General features: G+C 40.8%; 1 protein-coding gene across 6 annotated transcripts in view; it reads right to left on the bottom strand.

Moving 5' to 3' along the window:
* The window catches only part of TEAD1 (TEA domain transcription factor 1), a 229,511-nt gene extending 228,287 nt beyond the window's left edge, over window positions 1-1,224 (bottom strand). For 5 of the 6 annotated variants that reach the window (XM_087950992.1, XM_087950996.1, XM_026664833.2 and 2 more), the window contains exon 1: window positions 760-1,165. The gene's annotated coding sequence lies outside the window, so the exon portion shown is untranslated. Of the gene's footprint in view, window positions 1-759 lie in introns of all 6 variants that reach the window. The other variant, XM_026664832.2, reaches the window with a different exon arrangement.
* Window positions 1,225-21,284: the final 20,060 nt, after the last annotated feature.

Below are 21,284 nucleotides of genomic sequence, written 5' to 3'. Positions count from 1 at the left end.
GAGGAGAAACGAAAAAAAAGAAAAGGGAAAAACAAGGGAAAAAAAACCCCCAAAACTAAACAAAACCTCAAGGCTCTATAAACAGGCAGCTAAATCTCCGATCCAGCCACTTTTTATAAAAGCTCAGCGCAAGGACGAGGGACTCAAGGGATAGGTTCGTTTTACTATGCAAGGCCTGATCTGCTCCCAAGTTATTTCTTCTCGACGAAAAATGTGAAAAATGCCAAAGATTTGTGTGTGTGTGCGCGCGCGCGGGAGTGTGTGTGTGTGTGTGTGTGTGTGTGAGAGAGAGAGAGAGAGAGAGAGTGCGCGCGCGCGCGCCAGCCAGGCTGCAAAGCAGTGACTCAGGCAACTAAATTAAAGCAGCAAACAGCAATAAGGCGCAGAGGGCGAGAGAGGAACGGCACGGCCGCCTGTTGCAGCTCTGGCTAAATACCCAAATCAGGCTAAACTCCGTTGGAAACAGCTTTACCTCCCCCTCCCCTGTCTCCCAAGGCTACTTTGCCTGATTTTTCGCTTCCCGCCCCCCCCAACTCCTCTCCCTTCTGTTCACCTGCGGAGACTGAGAAGCGGAAGGGAGGGGGCGTGAAAAGAGGGGGGGGCAACCGACACGATTCTCCCAAGTAAATAACAGAGGACCTCTTTCCCCCCCCCAACACACCGCCATCCACCGTTCCCTGCCACACAAAGCAAAGCGAACCGTAAAGCTGCCCCCTCCAGCCTCCACTCGCCCCTTCCACGCACACGCACAAAACTTACCTCCACTCCACTCCCCACCTTTGCAAACACCACCAGCCTTTCTTTTTTGTTTTTTTGTTTTTGTTTTTGTGCAAATCAATTTCAAAACTTCTTCCAGCTTCCCCTGGGGACTTTTGGCTTGCTTTTAAAATGTCTATAGCCTTCGTGTGTATTTTTTTTTTTTTTTTTTTGCTTGTTGCTTGGTTTGGTTTTTTTTTGGATGGCTTTTTTGTTGTTTTTTTTGCCCCTTAAAAAATCACGGTGTGTGTGCGTCTTGGGCTCTACAGCTTGTTGGCTTGCGGGATTATTGAAGCCCTTCAAGTGATTAGTTACTGCCCCCAAAAACCGGTGGCGGCAGGGCGGGCTGGGCTTTCGAATGGGCTTGTGCAGCGCGAGCGATGCTAAGAATGTTCGGAATGAGAAGAGGAATGAAATGAACGCGAGGAGCGGACTCTCTACAGGGGAGGCGGAGCCACGGCCCGCAACAGCCAGGGGATGCAGAGGGGCGGAGCCAGGAAGCAGCTGGTGACCTCATAGGAAAGTCCAGGAGAGGAGGGAGGGAGGGAGGGGAGGGAGGGAGCGAGGGGGAAAGGGGGGGGGAAAGGAATCAGATCAGTGGGGAGGAGAAAAGTTAGAGATGGAGGGGGGAGAGAGAAAGGGGGAGAGGGAGAGGTGTCCTCGCGAGCCACCTTAGTCGCAGGCGTAAAGCGGAGGAGCCTCTTGAAATGGGATCTTGCTCACATGCCGAGGCACAATCGCGAGGGCGGAGCCGAAGCTACACGGCTGAGCCGGGATCGCTCCAGCTGCGGCTCCCGTCGGGGGTGGGGTGGGCGCGGAGGAGGATGTACAGGCGGCGGAGAGCGAGGATTTCAGCGCCCTGAGGGAGAAAGGCTGGCTGATGCAAACTTTCTGGAGCTCCTTGGAGTTGCGCGCTTGGCGAGAGGTGGAATTTGCCTCGAATCGATCGTAGCAACCAGGAGGAGGAGGAGGAGGAAAGAGAAAGAAAAAGCCGCTGGGTTTCAGTGAAACCCGATATAACCCTCAGGGTCGACGGGGAAGGAAAAACGCCTCATTCAGGAGCAAACCATGACGAGGATGCCTTAACTGGGAAAGTAGGCTGGGCGAGAGTTTGTTGGTATTAGTTTGTTTGCTCAGGGTGTGGTGGTTGAAAGAAAGAAAGAGAGAAAGAGAAAGAAAGAAAGAGAAAGAGAGAAAGAAAAAAAGAAAGAGAAAGGAAAAAAAAAAAGAATTTTAAGCGCGGCAACTCCTCCACTTTTGAATTTGTTGCAACGGCTGCGGTTGTGCGATTCCACATAGCGTGTTTTCTCCTCCCCGGGTGAAATCGATGTCATTTCCCCCAGACAGGAAGAGGCTCCTTAGGGATTTTCGGCAGCGAACTTAGCTCGTTTAACCATTTTATAGCCGGATGCGAAAGGAAGCCTCGTTCTAAAATCGGGAGCGGGGGGTGTCGTGATTTGAGGAAAGGGAACCAGAGTCCCTCTTCACTACAGACTAGGCAACCATTTGTATGCAAACTAGGCATAATCGTAGGTTTAGCTTAATGTTTCTGTGTGTGTCCTGAGAAGGTGGGAAAATGGTTAAATAAATCAAAGTTACTATGGACAAGTCTTGGTTCATGCAAACTCAAGCTGTCTTGTGTAATTGTGACATTAGAATCTCCTATTTTAAAAGATGCCTTTTTCCCCTTCCAATTGTGATTTCTTTTCGCCCTCTAATTTACTGCATCTTCTGAAGTCATTTAACCATCAAAAGGTTCTTTCTTACATTCACCTAGCCATATACTATGCTAAATATGCTAGTCATATTTAGAAGGAATAGCCTCAGGTTGCAACCTTTGCCTCATCCCCAGCCCGTGATGAATGCAATCAAAATTCATCTCGAGCTGTTCCCGTTTTATAGTAAGGTTTTCTATCTTGGTGTCCACACAGTGATAATACCACACAGCACATTCGTCATCTTGGTTAAGAGCCAGCATCTTGTGATGGCCTATTCACTGGTTGAAGCGGTCAGTGCCCTCCATTTTGTTAGGTAGGAAACAACCTTTTCCAGCAAAATGGATATCCACACAACTTCATCAAAAAGTGCCTGAGCACTCCACCCAATGTAGCACAACCAAAACAAGTGAATAAAAGGACATTGCCCTACATCAAAAACATCTCAGAAGCCACCAATAGATTATTACAACCACATGGAATCAGCATAGCACACAAACCAATTAAAGCTCTCCAAAACATACTAAGTCAAGGGTGTCAAACTCAAGGCCCAGGGGGCAGAGCTTAGATTTGGCCCACAGTGCTGCCCTGGAAACAGTAAAGGACCAGCCCATGGTCCCTCTGCCAGTGAAAATAGAGTTTGTGACGGCCACATACAACCCTCCCAAGCTCTGTTTTGAACAGCCAGCAAACTTTCAACTCCTTCAGCCCTCTGCCAGTGAAAATGGATTGGGGGGCGGGCGGAGGGCTGCAGGAGGCCATCATGGTTGAAAATGGAGCTGGGGGGAACCATGCACATTTTCACTGGCAGAGGGCTGCAGGAGGCTGTCGCAGTCAAAAATTGATGTCAAGCTGGCCACATCCACCCAGGCCCTCTGAGGTCAAACACATCCCTGATGTGGCCCTCAATGAAATTGAGTTTGATACACCTGTCCTAAGTAAACCAAAAGAGGTCCAGAAGAAAAAAATAGGAATCATCTACAACATACAGAGTAAAGACTGCAACAGCCAATACATAAGACAAACATGCATGAAGACTGGTAGAACACACCAATGAACACCAGTGAAAGATTAACAGAGTTGGAAGGGACCTTGTAGGTCAGCTAGTCCAACTCTCAGACATCATGAGAACTTAGTTTCCACACATGGACAGACTTTTTTTTGTCAACTGGAAACTGACCATACTAGACCAAGTCAAGTCCAAAAGTGCTAGAGAATTCCTGATAGCCTGGCACTCTGACAAATTGGCCATCAATAGAGACATAAAAAGGAGTGTGATGACTCAGCAGTTACAGATGCTGAGCTTGTCAGCCTGAAAGCTGACAGCCTGGGTTCAAGACCTGAGCCCTGCGCGATGGGATCAGCTCCCGTTACTTGCCCTGGTCCTTGCCCACCTAGCATTTTGAAAGCATGCAAATGCAAGGTACCATTTTGATGGAAAGGCAACATCTTTCTGTGTGCCGTCACGTAAATCGTGCTGGTCACATGTGCATGGAAATGTCTTTGGACAATGCTGGCTCCCTCAGCTAAGACATGGAGATGAGCATCGCCCCTTAGAGTCAGACACAACTGGACAGTGGAAACTTTTACCTTTATCTTTTAGACACATAAACCTAACATCTACCTCCTGTGCAAAAGAGACAATCAACAAGCCTAAATGGGAATAAAACCACCAAAACACCTCCCTACCAACAATCACCCTGTGAGGAGCATAGATTAACACCAAGATTAATATCAAACCAACAATCAAGAAGTAAATAAGACCCCAATCAAGGAACTGCCAAACAAGCTAATAGTAACCAGCCCAACCAAAGAATCTCAAAGACCAATACTGACAGGGCAAGCCACTAGAATATAAAATGAGAGCAAATCCCACTCCTTAGTAGCACTGATGATGTTATCTAGTTTGGTTGTTTTCTTACATTATCCAATCTTAGAAAAACCCAAGGACCCCTCATTTCAACCCTGAACTATAAATGTCCTGTATTTTTTATTTTATTTTTTATTTATTTATTTTTTCCAAGAGAGAGAGTGTGTGTGTTTTTAAAAAGTTGACTTGTTTTGCCACATGTTCTTTATAGCAACTAGAATACTGAACAAGGCAGTTTTTTCCTGACAAAGATCCTCGTAGACTCTGCTATCAGTTAAATGACTTGGTACAGCAAACAGAAATTCCTCAAATCTGCAGGATCCTGGTGTCTTCTGCTCTTCTTAGTATATATATTGTTCATTGTCACTAATGGGCATATCCTAACATGATATCACTGGAACATTTTCTTGCTTACTTGAAGTTCTACAATGGAAAGGCATAACCAAATATTTATTTCTATATATTACTCTAGTCATAGCAATAGCAGTAGCAACAACACTTAGATTTATATACTGTTTCACAGTGCTTTATAGCCCTCTCAGCATATTACCCCCAATAATCTGGGACCTCATTTTACCAACCTCTAGGATGGAAGGCTGAGTCAACCTTGAGCCGGTGAGGATTGAACTGCTGGCGGTTGGCAGAATTAGACTGCAGTACTGCATTCTGACCACTGTGCCACAACAATGTAGCCATATCTCCATCCATCCATCCATCCATCCATTGAAGTGCAACAAAAGATTAAATTTCACTTGGGCAGGTTGAAGGTATATTGTATTTAGTTTTTTTAAAAAGTCTGCTTTAGGAGCCGGCTTTGCAACCCGGGCAGGGCGGGCGAGGTGCGCGCTGCGCAAAGGCACAAGGCATGCCGGGCGTTTTTAGGGTGGGCTTGCCGTTCTTTCTGAGACCTGGCCTTTGTAATTCCCAAATTGGGTTTTATGGCACAGCAGATTGCACAAATTTGGTTAGTTTGAGTTAATAAATCATAGTTAAAATATATATAGTCAAGCAACTATATTGGCAAGACTTTTGAAATCAAAATATTCAATTGACCATAAACACATTGCTAGATTATTTCCTCCACAGGACTGCATCACTTTTCTATGTTATGTGTGCACCAAACAGAGACCATTTTGCACGTTTAAAAACAATGGCTGGTAAGCAAGGTTATGAAAAGTTTCAGCATTCTTCTAGATGCCCAACACTGGGGTAACTTATCAGCAGGTGTACTCTGGTAACTCATCAACTGGATATTATAGTATTGCATGTCATGGGAGTTTACTGAGTGCACCATTATGGATAGAATTAATAAGGAAGTCCTAGCTTCTTGTTGTTAGTTGCAAAGTCATTTCTGACCCATCTCTACATAGCTAGGTTCATACATATGAAGCCATAAAGTTGCCTTTTGCTTTATAACCCCAGACATTGGTAAACTATGATTTGTTTGGTATGGTATGGTATAACAGACTCTGTTAAGTGTGGTTTACTCAGTAAACTAGTTAAAACAAACCTTATTTTAGCATAATATGTAGATCTGACCGATTAAGAACATTTTAAACTCTACTCTTCAAAGAGACTTGAGCTATCCAAGATTTCTTCTAGTTAACATGATGCTAAAGGCCATATGACGGCTTGCCCAGAAGCAGGTGGCATGCTGATATATGCTGCCTGAAACATGCCTTCCCAGAACTAGATGCTCTTTGTGGGGTTTTAAAAGATATGAGAACTAGGGAAGGAAACCCAAAACAAGGGAATTGAGGGGTATGAGGCGGGGTATCCTTCTCTTCCCCCCCTTTTTTTCTTGTGCCTTGTATATTTTAGATTGCAAGTCTAAGGATGTGGATACTCATAAAACAAAGTAAAATAACATGTTTTTGATAAATATATAGATCCTGACTCTTAGGGTGTCTGTATAAGAGGAAATCTGAGATAACCAGCTACATAAAGTATGGACCAAAGAGTGTCCCTCAAGAAGGAATCAGTGGCAAAATGAGAACAGGGGACTACACTTCTTTTTTTAATCTCTTCGTTGTGACTTGTTCATTCATTTGGCTAGCTATGTCATACAGAAACAACTCTGAAACCAATAACTGTTATAAACTACCTACCTTGTTATAAACTAGCTTTTGTTAAAAGGGTTCACCTGGATTCACTTCAGCATGAGTAGCACTGAGAATACACAAAAATATCCTGATGCTGGAACAACATTTTATTCCCAAATGCTGGGTGTAGTGTAATCCAGAAAATTAATCTAATCATGGAAGAATGCTTTCATGCAAAGATTGAAAGCAAGGATATTTTAAAAGTTCTCAGGAGTGGGATCCTAACACACTAAGCCACATAACTCAGTAATGTATAAATGTAGCTTGTTTGGATATGACTCCACTTTGTATTATGTTAAGAACTTACGCTTTTCAACTCTTTCCTAGTTATGAGAGACAAATGTCAAATTATGATTGGTTCACACAAGAATGAATAGTCTTCTGATACTTGACATCCAGCTTGTGGTTTATTTTGTAAAAAGAAGTAGAAAGCCACAGTTTTGCATGTTGTTATGCAAATATTTACTGCTATCTTTACTGCACTGTAAGTTTAAGAAACTGATTGGTTACTTTAGGTTTGGTACAGCCCCCCCCCCCAAAAAAATTGACTTATACAAATTAATTTAAAAGGGGATGAGAGGAACATAAGAAAACCCATGAAAATAGTGAGTTACTCAAGTATGTTTCATTCAATTGCTTAGAAGCAAATAAAAGAGTTGAAGACAATTTAATCAGAAATGTCTTTGGATATTAGTTGGTCAGGTTGGTAGTTACGTTGTTAGTTTGAGCTCAGAGTTTGGTGATTTGATTGCAAACGTTTCGTCCCCAAAGAGCACTGAAGATGTCTCCTCAAATGGGGACGAAACATTCGTAGCCAAATTGCCAAACTTGGAGCTCAAACCAACAACACAACAATTTAATATAGTGGTTAAAGGCACTGAACTATACACTAGAACAGTATCCCCACCTTCCCGGTACGCGGGCGCCAGGGGCCATCACGGCCGAGCTTCGGTGCCTCCGGGCCTTTTCGTCAGGCGCCTGTGACTGGGAAAGGCTCCGGAAACTACGAACTAAAAAGAGCCCCCCCGCCCCGGTAGACTTTTCTCGATCGTTGGCCCAAGACTCTGGTTGTAGTCCTGCTTTAGGCATGAAATCAGCTGGGTGACTTTGAGTGAGTCAGTCCCTCTCAGCCCGAGGAAGAGGTTTGAACATCAAACACCACTGAACGTTTTTTAAAAGAAAAAGAAAAGAACTAACAATACGGGCTTCTCTTTCAACTGAAGTTCTTCAAGGAAAATTATGCAATTCATTCAAATTATTTCTGCACAATACTGATTACTTGTGGTTATCTTCATGATTCCCCCCCCCCCCCATGGTATGTGGGCCTTTTCCCCAGTCCCAACTCAGAGATTCTGGGATAAGCAGTTTCTAATCTTTACATGTGGCTGTAGAGCATTTCTGCCAGAGTTAGTGCCCCCCCCCTCACAAAATGCTTGCTGGAAAACTTAGCTTCAGGATTGACTTTTGCATATGGACATTGAGCTCCCATTAACCCTAATTTTGTGGGTGTAATTTTGGTGTTCATAAATTATTTCGTCCACTATAAACCACAGGTACTGCAAGTGGCTTCTGATGTCTAACAGCTTGTTAATTCACTCAGCAAATTACTGTTCAATTCATTGTGGTTACAGAATTACAGGCTCAATTTATCAGAGGTCAGTGCTGGAAATCAGGTGCTAAATGAGCTTTGGATGGGGCCATTTTAATGGAATTAAATGTCCAGTGGAACACAGCCATTTCAGAAATCTCATCATTGATTACTACTTTATTCAGATTATCTGGAACGCTGGAACTTTTTGCTCTGCTTGTTTTTTATTTCTGCCATGGGAAATAGATTTATTAATAACTAAAACTATACATATTATGATACATGAAATCAGGCTAGATTTATTAAATTGGTACATTATGGTGTCTAAACAAAAGGCCAAAATAGCCATACAATAATATTAACTATATAATGTAACTTCAAAGTTAATAAATAGTATTTTCAAAAATAAAAGTCTGGGAACCTATATAAATAATATAAAATGCTATAAAAATTACCTTATTGCTCAAAAATCATTTTCTTTGCCCCTTTGTTGGAACACCCCCCCTTATTCCATTATTATCAGACAACACACATCAACAGTTCATTGCATTCAGATCAGTTAACAGATTTTTTTCTTTGAGTGTTGTAGTATATTTATTTTAGCTCGCTCTCCTACTTAAAACCCCCAGACATTTTTGATGTCTGCATAGATACAATATATTAGGGCAAAAGGAAAGACGAACATGCACCTTTGTATAGATTGTATTATTTTTTATTATTTTATTTATTTGTATCCCATCTTTATTATTTTTATAAATAACTCAAAGTTACAAACATATCCATCACGCCGCCTTCTTTCTATTTTCCCCACCACCACAACTCTGTGAGGTGAGTTGGACTGAGAGAGAGAGAGTGACTGGCCCAAAGTCACCCAGCTGGCTCTGTGGCTAAACAGGACTTGAACTCACGGTCGCCTGCTTTCTAGTCTGGTGCCTTAATCACTAGACCAAACTGTTATGATCATTGTATGTCCTATCCGCATTGACAATCCTACTGCTTGCTGCTCCAAATATAACAATAAATCACAGTCAAAGATTCTAAAACAGAAGGTTTCTATGATAAACTGACTGACTTAGATAAGATTTTGACAGGTACTGATGAAAAGGTGATTAAAAAATTGTATGGATATCTATTAGAAATTAAACTAGAAGAAGAACAAGTTAAAGAAACTATGATTGCTTGGGGGAAGAATTTTGGATATGGGATTGATTTAGAGAAATGGCAAAAATTGTGGTCTCAAAATTATAAAATTACAATGTCAACAGCATATAAAGAAAATTTGTATAAGATGTTTTACAGGTGGCATTTCCCCCCAACAAGAATAGCAAGAATGTTCAAGAATAAATCCAAAAAATGTTGGAAATGTCATCAGACACCTGGCTCATATTACTGTATGTGGTGGACTTGTGCGGATGCTAAAAAATACTGGACTAAAATCCACATGTGGTTGGAAAAAAATGACAAGAAAACATATAGACTTGAAACCAGAGATATTTTTATTGGGAATTTTACCTGAAATATATAGTAAAGAATTGAAATACCTGATTGTAAATGTATTAACAGCGGCTAGGATTGTATTTGCTAAAAACTGGAAAAATGAGAAAATACCATCACAGGAGGAAATCATTAAGAAAATATTGGAATGTGCTGAAATGAGTAGATTGACATTTGAAATTAGAGAACAAGAGGATAAACAACTTTATAAAATTTGGGATCTTTTCTATCAATGGTTAGACAAAGTACAGTAATGAAATATGTAGATTTTTAGAAAATAATAAATATATAAAGATGTACTTCTTTCTTATTATAACTACAAAATGATTTTAGGATAGATTTGGGATGATAATATGAACTGTTATAAAATAAATTAAGTAAATTATGTTTATCTTGTAAAACATGAATGAATTAAAGTATAGTCAAATGATTGATTAATAATGATACTAAGGTATTTAATTTTTGATTGACAATATGAGATTACATGTAATGTAATTGTAATTGAAGACTACGAAATGGAAGCACAAAACAATTTGTAAACCAACCAGCACACTGTATGTACACCTATGGAAGATAGCTTGATGTTTTTATGTTTTGTTTGTTTATGTTTGTTTTTAAAAACCAATAAAAATTTTTTCAAAAACCAATAAATCACAGTCATATGGAACATGTCACAATGCACATTTCTCTATTACAATGAAATCTCATTTGCTGTCTAAATCTAAACAATGATACAAGTCCTAAATGGAATTTCCAACAAGACATTTGCAACTAAGCCATATTAAATATTCCCCAAGATATCCAACATATTTACTTAATTATTTATTATTAAACCTGAGCACTTCTTCAACTCCAAGCAATTCCCAATCACTCGTGTACAAGCCATATTTTTCCATGTAACCTCATTTTAAAACTATAGGAAACCCAGTTTGCATCATTAAAAGAAACGTCACTGGTTTACCAGAACAGGACATTCAAGCATATTATTCCAGAGGTTGCACAAGTAACTAACAACAATGCCATCCGCTTCCTTCAGCTTTCTATACAAAAGGGTTACTGGTTTAGAAGTCAGATTAATTCTTCCCAAACCTCTAACCATTGAGAAATGCATACGCAGTAAAAGCATCTGGAACAAATCTATCAAACAACAAATACTGGAGTTGAATAATCTGCCAAGAAGCACTCTGAGGTAAATCAAAGTCATTTTTTAAACTTGCAAAAGTTTTTAAAAACTAGGTCTTCACTTGATCCATTGTAAGAATATTGTAGAAGGCCCAAACTATCTGCCCTACTCCAAGATTTACCCACTATTTTTAAACTAAATTAAATAACCTGAGCTTTTCATGGATTACACTTTAAAAACACTTTCATTATATATAGTATTACATTAAGCGCTGATCTTAAAACAAGGATTTTTAGTGAAGTCCAATAACCAGTCTTGAATTGATCCAAAGAAAAATCTAAATTCTGAAGTTCTTCATTCCATCCAGTGACAAAACTTAGCATAAATCCCCAATATTATGACTGGGGAAAAAATTGAAGTAAAATCCTCCTGGATTCAGGTCTAAACGAAACAATGTATGTTTTATATTTGCATCTTCTTTTTCAAAAAGCCCTTTTTTTCTGTCAGTGTGTTGTGATGTACTAAGACTAACAAATGCCTGAAAGACCAATTAGTAAATATAATTGCTGAGTTCACATTATCAGATCAAGACAAAAAGGCTTATTTGCTTGTGACAAAGTGTATTCTGTAATGCCAAACATCTATAACAAGCCATGGTATACCATAATCTGTGACATTAGTCCCTAGCTCTGACGTTGCATCACTTCTAAATGTAATTAGAAACTAAGTCCATTGTTGCAAACTTCATATCCTCCAGATTTTTAAAAAATATATGTCTTATTATTCCCAGGTACAATTTAACATATGGCTTACAATGTCAGGGAATTCTAAACATGCTAGATATGCAATGCAGTCCTGACAGCCTAGAATGCTAGTTCATTCTGTTCAGCATTTACGTGCCTATCCTTGGTGGGCTATGGTGTGTGTGTGTGAAACTAGCTTTACACACTACACTAGTGGCACTCAGGTTTCTGGCTCTTCCATGCTCTTCCGCCAGTATTGCCTCATCTCGTGTCAGGATGTCTTGCATCCAACCAGGTCCAGCACTGGCTTCTGCTCTCCACAAACATAAACGCAGCTACATTTTTCCCATTTATAAGTGATACCCCTTTATCTATTCACAATATAGCATGCTTTTGAACTGCTGGGTGGGCAGCAGGAGCTAGGAATCAAGCTACGGGAGCTCACTCTGTCTCACAGAGCTGGGCTCGAACTGCTAAAGTACAGACCATTTCTGGCCAGCAGTTTCAGTATCATTAAGCCTCTGCACCACTGCATCCCCTTGTAGGTACAATGAATATAAATGATGGGTGCATCGATCTGAAACTGGCACATGTGCAGTAGGCCGAAAACAGGCACTCATCTAGCAGTGTAATACTTCTCACTCTTTTTCTGCATGTTAATGTCTAAAAAGTATCTAGTTCAAATGGCCCCTGTGACTTTCAAGTTTTGACAATGGCCATTCATTCAAATGGAGTAATCATATATTTTTTTTGTCCCAGGCACAATATGTAGTCCAAATCAATGTCTTGGTGTAGGAAGAGCCTTTTAACCATTTGTTTTGCAATCATTTATTCATCTCCAGTATGGTCCAGTTTATTGTCTCAACCAAAATGATGGGAAGCATTTGGTGATTAATTTCCCCTTTTGTCTCTGGACATAGCATGGGAGGCAGGAGTGAGCACAAAATGAGGGCTGCTCCCTTTGCAGTATCTTACCTGGTCATAAATGTTTACATTATCCAATCCAGCAGGCATGCAGAGAATAAAATGTTAATAGCCTGGGAAATCTTAATTCCCATGCCTTCTTTGCAAAGGCTCTGACCCTTACCTGATCCTCATGTTATTTCCTTGTTGTAAAAAATCAACGCAGAAGATTTTTTTTTTCACCAGCCCACACAAAGATGGCTGGAATATGAGTCAAAGTATAGAAAAACTAGCCTATCACAATAAACCACGGCCTGAGGCATCATCTGATATATACCATGGGACAGGAAAGTAGCTTTGACTTAGTATATCATGCAAATGCTTTCGTAATGTGTTTATAGCTTGTCTGAAAGAATATACATCATTTAAAATACTCCCTACCTTTTTTTGCGGCCGGGACCCCCCTCCCCCCCCCCCCCCCCCCTCCCACCCCCCGGAACCCCCCCGGCGCCTGTCCCCCCCCCAGAGATCCCCCCCCCCCCCCCCCAACCCCCCCCCCCCCAAATACAACCCCCCCCCCAACCCCCCCCCCCAAACCCCCCCCCCCCCACCCCCCCCCCCCCACCCCCCCCAACACCCCCCCCCACACCCACTACCCCCCCAACAACCCCCCCCCCCCCCCCCCCTCCCCCCCCCCCCCCCCCCCCCCCCCCCCTTGGTAAATTTCTTTAAAAAGATGTAAGCATTTGGTAGTAACTTCTGTGGCTTTGAATCCATTTATAGTATTTTTCCCTCATATCCGTACAAATGGCTGGTCTTGGATATAAAGTGAAAAAGCACACTTCAGTCTTAAGAGGAACAATATGATTCAATTGAATAAGCTGGAGTTTTTCCTCCTTTCTCATCCTGTAGAGCAGAGTTTCTCAACCCCAGGGCCATTGCCCACTACTGGGCCATGACCTATTCGGAATTGGGCTGCCCAAGTAGCTGGCTGGAACATGTGTGCAGCTCAACTTGCATGAGTGGCAGGCTGGCAGGCACTCATGCCCATGTTTACTGGCCCTCCGCTTGTGCAAGTCAAAGCTGTCCACATGTGCGCTGGCCCACCACTTGCACAAGGGTTGTATGCATGCGCACAAGCCAGCCCCCACTGCTCATGCAACCCACAAAGGTTCCCCTCTCCCCCTCCCCATCCGGGCCACCAAGCCACAAAGGTTAGGGACCGTTGTTCTAGGGCACGTCAGAGTTAAAGGTAGTTCTTATAAGATGCATTTGCAACCTGTGGCCTGTAGTCAATTTGTATAAGGACCAGGAAAACATGGGAGACACTAGCCCCTCAGGAATTGCCAGCACATTTTCCCGCATTCCTTCACAGAAGCTGTGCTATCTGTTTCTATTCTCACTAAGCAGGTGCAGAGGTAGAAGGTTTAGATTATTGCATGCTGGAATTTGAAAATGCTATCCTTGAACTGATAATGCTAGTGGTGCAATTTCACCATCTATCAATTTGAAGATCATTGGATAGCAAGAAAAGTCAGGGTGAGATCTTCTCCGTAACATCCTTGCAGGGAGGGAAAAGATGCTACGAAAATGGTACCCAGGTATACTGTAGAAGGGCATTGTGGACACGGTATTTAAAGTTGCTTTCATAAGTATTTGAATCTTGTTTCAGGCCTTTGGGTATTATTACCTTAAGGTCATTTTGATATACAAATAGCCAAGCATAATAAAAATGATTTGTGTGAAAATTAGGGCTTGCTTTGAAGGCAATACTTTTTAATTCTTGCAATCTGTTCTTGGGGGGAAAGAGTTGGACTTTGGAGAGAATATAAATATGACCACTATGACATTTTGATCAGGAATGTTCTGTCTATCAGGGTGACATGGCAGGCAAGACATGGGCAAGGAATGGGTGGAACCTGGGCCTACAATTGGTGTGGGAAGAGACACATATCTTTCTCTCCTTCTTTTCTCTCTGTTTCAGATCCCCTTTTGGATTTCTCATTCATTGTGACTCCTCCATCTTCTCTTTTCCTGCAGCAAGAGTTGGGAAACAAGAATGCTGTCACTAGGGGCCTTTCGAATGTCTTGCTAAGATTTTGTGTAATTAGGCTGAAGCCACATGAAATGAGCTTGAGGACTGTCTGTGCCTTAGGACTTTTAGGTGCTCATCCTTCCAGAGGCATTGGCACAATGTTGAAATACGTTACTTCAAACTGAAGCCCCGTCTTTACATCCCCTTTTGAGGTTTTTCAGAATCACGAGGAATCCTATAGCATCTGAGATCTTTGAAGGACATAGTACAAATCTTACATATGGACATGGGTGCGTTTTCTAGATAGACATTATAGAATTAAGTAAAATAAGAAAATGTGTCTATAATTTAAAAGGGAGAAATGGATCATAGATTTGATAGAAAAATAAACCAATGAAACTTAGAAAATAAAACAGTCAGAGAAAAAGACATCTTATGAAAATGAGGGAGGGGAAAGAACTCCAGTAATCCACAATACATTTTGGAGGAAAGCTGAGGAAGAAGAGGAAATTACTGGAGATGTGATCACTACTTTCATTATACATAATATATACATAGTCACTGTTTGTATGCATGTATGCATAAATAATAAACATTTTACACAGGAAGCATGAGGGATCTTTCCCTCACCTGTTCCATGTAAACACTTCATTGGACATTAATAGAACTGGCATATTTGTAATGCAAATGTATGTAAATGATTATTTAAAACAGTTCTTTTCCAAACTCCTTGGGACTGAAAGAACCTACTATTTTTGGACATATATTTCCTGAATTGTCATGTTGAGGAATTTTATGAAAAATGACAGCAATATATATACACAAATACATACACACACACACACAGAGAGAGAGAGTTTTCCCTCAAATAAGTTAATCCTAAAAGTTGCTTGAATCTGTGTATTTTTTCAGGGACCAGGCATTTAAAGTCTATGTGGGCAGAGATTATGGAGAGCCAGAAGTGTGGGAAGGCCAGCTGGTTTCTCTATAAAACAGCAGTTGGAGACCCCCCCACACACACATGAATGAAAAACAAAATCCAAAAGAGGGACTATAAACATTTTTGTTCTCTAATTTTGTTCTTGTTTTAGGCACACATAGAAACACAAAGAGGCCATCAACATAACAACCATTAGATAAAGAAATGTAGTGTGTAAAATTAAGGACAACATTTTAAAATCATGATATTCATGGGAAAAATACATTATATTAATTTTAATTTTTCAGCACAGCGGATCAATTTCTGGGGAGGACCCATTTAAAGCTAGCTGAAAAAACAGAATTACATAATACAACTGGTGGCCATTTACAGCTCATCACTCAAGTTATTCAAATATCTCATTAATAAGGTGCAACATATATTGAACAAAAATACCAGTTTCTCATGATCTCTTGTATACAAGACAATTCACACAACCTGAAACCAATACTCGCAAACAACAAGAAACAGTGATATAATAAAAGGAATCATGCCCTAAGATAAACCTTGTGTCAACAACATGTCATAGACCGAAACAACTTTATACACAAAATTAGAGGCACCTTCATATATGTTCCTCCTTCAATACGATATATAGGTATTCCTTACTTAACAGTGATTCATTCAGTGTTTAACGTTATAACAGCACTGAGTGAGGGATAGTTATGGTACATTCTTGTATTTGTAGCTGTTATAGCATCTTTGAGGTCATGTGATCACAAGGTGCTCAGTGACCAACTGACAATTACACTGTTGCAGTATCTCATGGTTACATGATCACTATTTGCTATCATCTCACTCTCACTTGTAGATCCTCTCAGTTTTGCAAGGTTACAGTTGAAGCTTGTTTTCCCCATGTAGACCCTCACAGCCTATACAAAAGAGGATAAGATACCCTATGGCATCTCACAAATAAGGGTTGAGGGCTAAACCTCCTTCCCAATCACCACCAGCTGGAATCAACCCCAAAGAAAGGAGGCAAACCAGCACAACCCCAATCCTCTGAGCCAATCCAGAAGGAAACATGGTTGATGGTATTGAAATGCTGAGAGGTCAAATAGTGCAAGGATGGATGCACTACCACCATCCTGCTCTAGCCAGAAGCATGACCCATGCCATTTCTGTCCTACACCCAAGTCTGAATCCAGATTGAAAAGGATCAATATAATCCTCTTCCTCCAAGGGCCTCTGAAACTTTTGTGCACCTTCTACCTCAACTTCCCCAAGAAAGGAAGATGAGATAATGGATGAAAATTGTCCACTGTGGTAGGATCCAGTGATGGTTTCTTGAGGAGGGGGCACACCAAAGCCATTTTAAGCAGGGTTGGGATATGACAGGGTTAACTACCAGTTCAGGATTTACAAGCTTCCCTGCAGGCTGCGAGCTGCGCGCCTGTTAATCGTCATCAGCAGCTGCCTGCAGAGAAGCAGCCTTTGAAACAGACCTCTTTTCTTGCTTTTCTAACTGCAGCTGTGCCTCGTTCGAAAGCTGAAGTTGAAAAAATCAGGAAATAAAGATCAGGTAAGAGCCCGGGTGGGCAAAAACATCAGCAGACATAGAACCGGTTCAATGTCTGCTGCTCTTCAGAGCTACCGGTTCTACAGAGGTGGACAGAACCGGTAGAAACCCACCCCTGATTTTAAGAGGTAAAGGAGTTTAGGAATTTAAAAAGTAAACTGCTTAGTCTGTAAATTACCTGTATCCTATCATCTGTCAGCAATTCCCTTCTGGATTCTATGTAGGACAAACACATCAGACTTCATATAAACAGTTCAGTGAGAACAAGTTTGACATTGTGGCTCAAAACAAAGACACAGAAATATACGAGCATTTATTTGATTACATATTTCAAACTTTCCATGCTAGAAGAAAGAAATCACTTCACAGAGTGACAGACTAAGGAACTTGGCTATATCAAAAGGCTTTAGCCCATCTCAGAAAGTCTTAACAAACACAGTGAGTTTTAAACACTTTTTTTTTGTTTTTATGTGACTTCAGGTCAGTCTTGACTGTTGGTTGACAGTCTGGATATTTGATAACGTTTTCAGAAGTATCCTGCTATTGCCTTCTTCCTATGGCTGAGAGTGACTGGCCCAAAGTCACCCAACTGGCTTCTTGTCTAAGGCAGGACTAGAATTCAGTCTCCTGGTTTCAAATCCAGCACCTTTAACCACTACATCAAACTGGCTCACTTTTAACACATCCCAACTGTTTATTAATGAAAGTTGCAATACTTGAAATTTGCAATACCATCCTTTCTTCTTTTTCCCTTTCCTCTTTGTCTTTTCAAATGCTACATCAGTTTAACCATTCTATGCATCTTATGAAGAATGCTACTTATACTTTTTAATAATAAGTGTTAGTTGGAAAAGATGCTAACAGACTTTTAATTTTTATTACTTTTATTATTTTATTGCATTAATTAAAAAACATCATCTGCACAATACATAAGAAATTTTATTCAGGCCCAGGGTGTGTGGGTGGTGTGCATTGTCCAGTCCAACTAAGAAGCCTCTAACTTGAGAGCCAACATATAATGGTAAAGATTCTTGTGCTACAAGTGGGTTCAAATCCACTCTCAGCCATGGAAGTACATTGTGACCAGTCCGTGTCCTGAGCCCAGCCAATCTTACAGAGTGAAAAAGAAAAAATAGGAAGAGGGAGAGCAATGCATGCCCTCTTGAATTCTTAGAAGAAAAACAAGATATAAATCTAATGAATAAATAAATAATAGCAATAGCATTTAGACTTATATACCACTTCATAGTGCTTTACAGCCCTCTCTAAGCAATTTACAGGGTCAGAAAATTGTTCCCAGCAATCTGAGTCCTCATTTTACTGACCTTGGAAGGATGGAAGGCTGAGTCAACCTTGAGCCTGGTGAGAATAGAACGGCTGGCAGAATTAACCTGCAATACGACATTCTAGCCACTGAGCCCCCCACAGCTCTTAAATACATTTCATGATGTTCAAAACCACCTTAAATAGCTGTCCATTCAATGAACTGAAGAAGGTCAGTTTCTCTATAAGTGTCATGCCCCTATCAGAGTCTGAATCCGAAGAGGAAGACGAACAGTTGACAGGGAGTGGGAGTGTGGCTCCGTTGGTTGTGGAGGAAACTGGGGAAGGGCAAAGTCCAGCAAAGCAGGGGAGAGAGAGAACAAGGGAAAGGGAGGTCAAAGGAAGACTCAAGCTCACCCCCTCTTCATCCTAGGGCATGCAGGGAGGAACAGAGAAGAGAGCAACATGGATGCATGGCTCACACCTAGGAATGAGAGTTTCAAAGAAATGCATGCTGAGTGCGGCAGCTACTGGGAGCAAACCTGAGTTTATCTTGTATTGCCCTGCTTATCTGTGTTCCTGGTGTCTTCCCAACCATGTGGAGTTATTGCTTTGCCTTCACGTCTGGAATTCTTGCTCCTGCCCTGTCGGACCAATTACCTCATTTTGCCTTGATTGGACTATAGTTACAGTTTTTGTTGACCACATTTTGGACTTGATTCTCTGCAGACAAAGGCTGTTCCTGGGAGAGTTTTTCTCCAGCCAGAAGGTAACCAAGGCATTGGGGACAAAGTTGGAGCTAATAAAGGGACTTCTACTGATTATCTGACTGTGTTGCCTTTGTGCCATGCCCCGGGTCATCACAATAAGAAGCAACTAGGAGGTGCTTATTTATAATAGCATTCTGATATATGGATATAGACAATATTTTCTCTCCAGGAGGCTTGATATCCATATCGAGGGTATTTTACTGTGTTAATCTTTCTGATATAATTTAAGCACATTCACAGACACCTCAGTAGGACAACATTTGCTGTTTGAGTGCTATGGAATTACTGTCTGTATGGCACATGGAGGGAACCATATTGGAAATAATGAATTCAGTATTGGTAGTCAGAGCCTAGTTTGTTCCCTAGAAACACTGAAAGGGGAGCTAGAGTTTTGGAAAGAGACTTCTGATTGCCATATAAATCTTGATGCTTGTATTAGGCTATTCCCTTTTGTGATAAGCAGTGCTATACAAAACACAGAAAAAGAGTGAAAGGAAGCAGGCAAAAGAAAATACAAGGAGAAGCGATGCCAAAAGTTGGGCATAGAGACAATCAAGACCTTAATCCATTGTCTGGAAATTTCAAACAGCAGACCAGAATTCATCAGTCTCTACATCCAAATCCTGGTTTCATCTCCTGAATGAAAGCCCCATTAGCAAAGAAAATATACTGGACACCATAAGCTGATTATGATTAATTACAGATCCTGACTTGGGCATTATGCAGATTTATGAACATTGGACATACTTCATTATTTATTCATCCATTCACTAAAATGGATATACTTTATCAAGTATGAGTTCTTCAGCCAACAGCCCTATTAATTAACTTAAAGATTAAACTGCTATCAGAAGCAATAGCCACCACTGGATTTTAAAAATAATAATTTGATCCCTCTGTTAGTAAAGAGGATAGATGAACCCTTTTTGCTTGTGGGCTTGTTTGTTTCAGAGTTGGACTGATAGCATTATCTGCTACAGTAACTGATGAACCTTCATTGCTCTTGCCAATGATTGAGATAATAATGCGGCTGTTATCTTTTGTGACAGAAAAAAAGCATGCAGGAATGAGGAGAATAGTCAAATGGAGGCTGAATATTTATGTCTTTTTCTTTGATGGCCTGCTTGCTTCACTGGAAGTTGAAAGGTTGTCTGCTGTTCTAATAGAAAAGTGTCTCTTTTGTTGAAGTTAAATAATCTCTACAACACGAACTCTCTGGTCAGAAATACGCATCTGGGAATATAATGGAGTTTGCTCTGAGGTAAATATGCCTAAGAATGCTGTATATAAAATGTGGCTGAGTTCACATATTGTGTTAAAACAAAGCAGAAACCATCCATTGTGTATTTTGTACTAGGTATATATATATTAAGACCTCTGGCTGACCGCAGATGATGGCTGAAGGCTAGAATAAACTGATCAGCACCCGATCTAGCATGGCCTATTCAAGTTCATTATTAGAACCATAGATGCTTATAGAGAAGACATGAAGGCTCTGGTGGACTGGCACAATAAAAGTAACCTATTTCTAAATGTTAATAAAGTGAAGGAGATCATCGTAGATTTTAGAAAGAGCCGGCATGGTCATACTCCACTCAGTATCAAGGGTGCAGCTATAGAGGTGGTCAACAGTATTAAGTATCTGGAGATGCAGATAACTAACAATCTGAATTGGTCTCTCCACACGTCATCCTTAGTGAAGCATGCAAACCAGCACCTGCATTTCCTGTGTCGGATGTGGAGAGCACATCTTTCTCCTTCTGTCCTGGCCACTTTTTACAGAAGAACAATCGAGAGCATTTTAACGAAACTGTACCGCTGTTTGTTCTGGTGGCTGCAGTGCCTGAGACAGAAAGTCCATTCAGAGAGTGGTAAGGACAGTCGAGAAGATTATAGGAAGCTCGCTTCCCATTATTCAGGATACTGCTTATAAGTGCTGTGTGCTTAGAGCTCAAAGCATTGTTAGAGACCCCACACACCCACTTCACGGTCTGTTTTTGTTGTTCCCCTCTGAGAGGAGGTTTCAAAGTATTTCTAGCAGGACTACCAGATTCTGTAACAGCTTTGTTCCCTATGCCATCTATTTAGTAAACTTGCAAGATTTGTTTCTCTCACCTTGTACATGTATACATCCAAACTAGACTGTGTTGTTTCTTTGTGTCATATATGTGGGTATATGCGTAATTTTGTATGTATGTATGTATTTATTTATTCATTCATTCATTCATTCATTTATTTATTTATTTTGTCATGTTTATGTAGTGTACATTAGAGGTGGAGACCCTTTGAGAGTTCTCCGCAATGAAATTTCATTTTAATGTACACTGACTAGTGTACATTCAAAGTGACAATAAAGTTATTCTAAGTCTAAGATGTTTGATAAATACCTTTATGCATCACAAGCATTACCATATTATTACAGGG

Source organism: Notechis scutatus, chromosome 1, assembly GCF_049901735.1.
Source record: "Notechis scutatus isolate UNSWTSFEM ecotype Mainland chromosome 1, rNotScu1.2, whole genome shotgun sequence".
Lineage (NCBI taxonomy): Eukaryota > Metazoa > Chordata > Lepidosauria > Squamata > Elapidae > Notechis > Notechis scutatus.
Note: the sequence above shows the minus strand (reverse complement) of the source record. Positions and strands in the feature narration are given on the sequence as shown.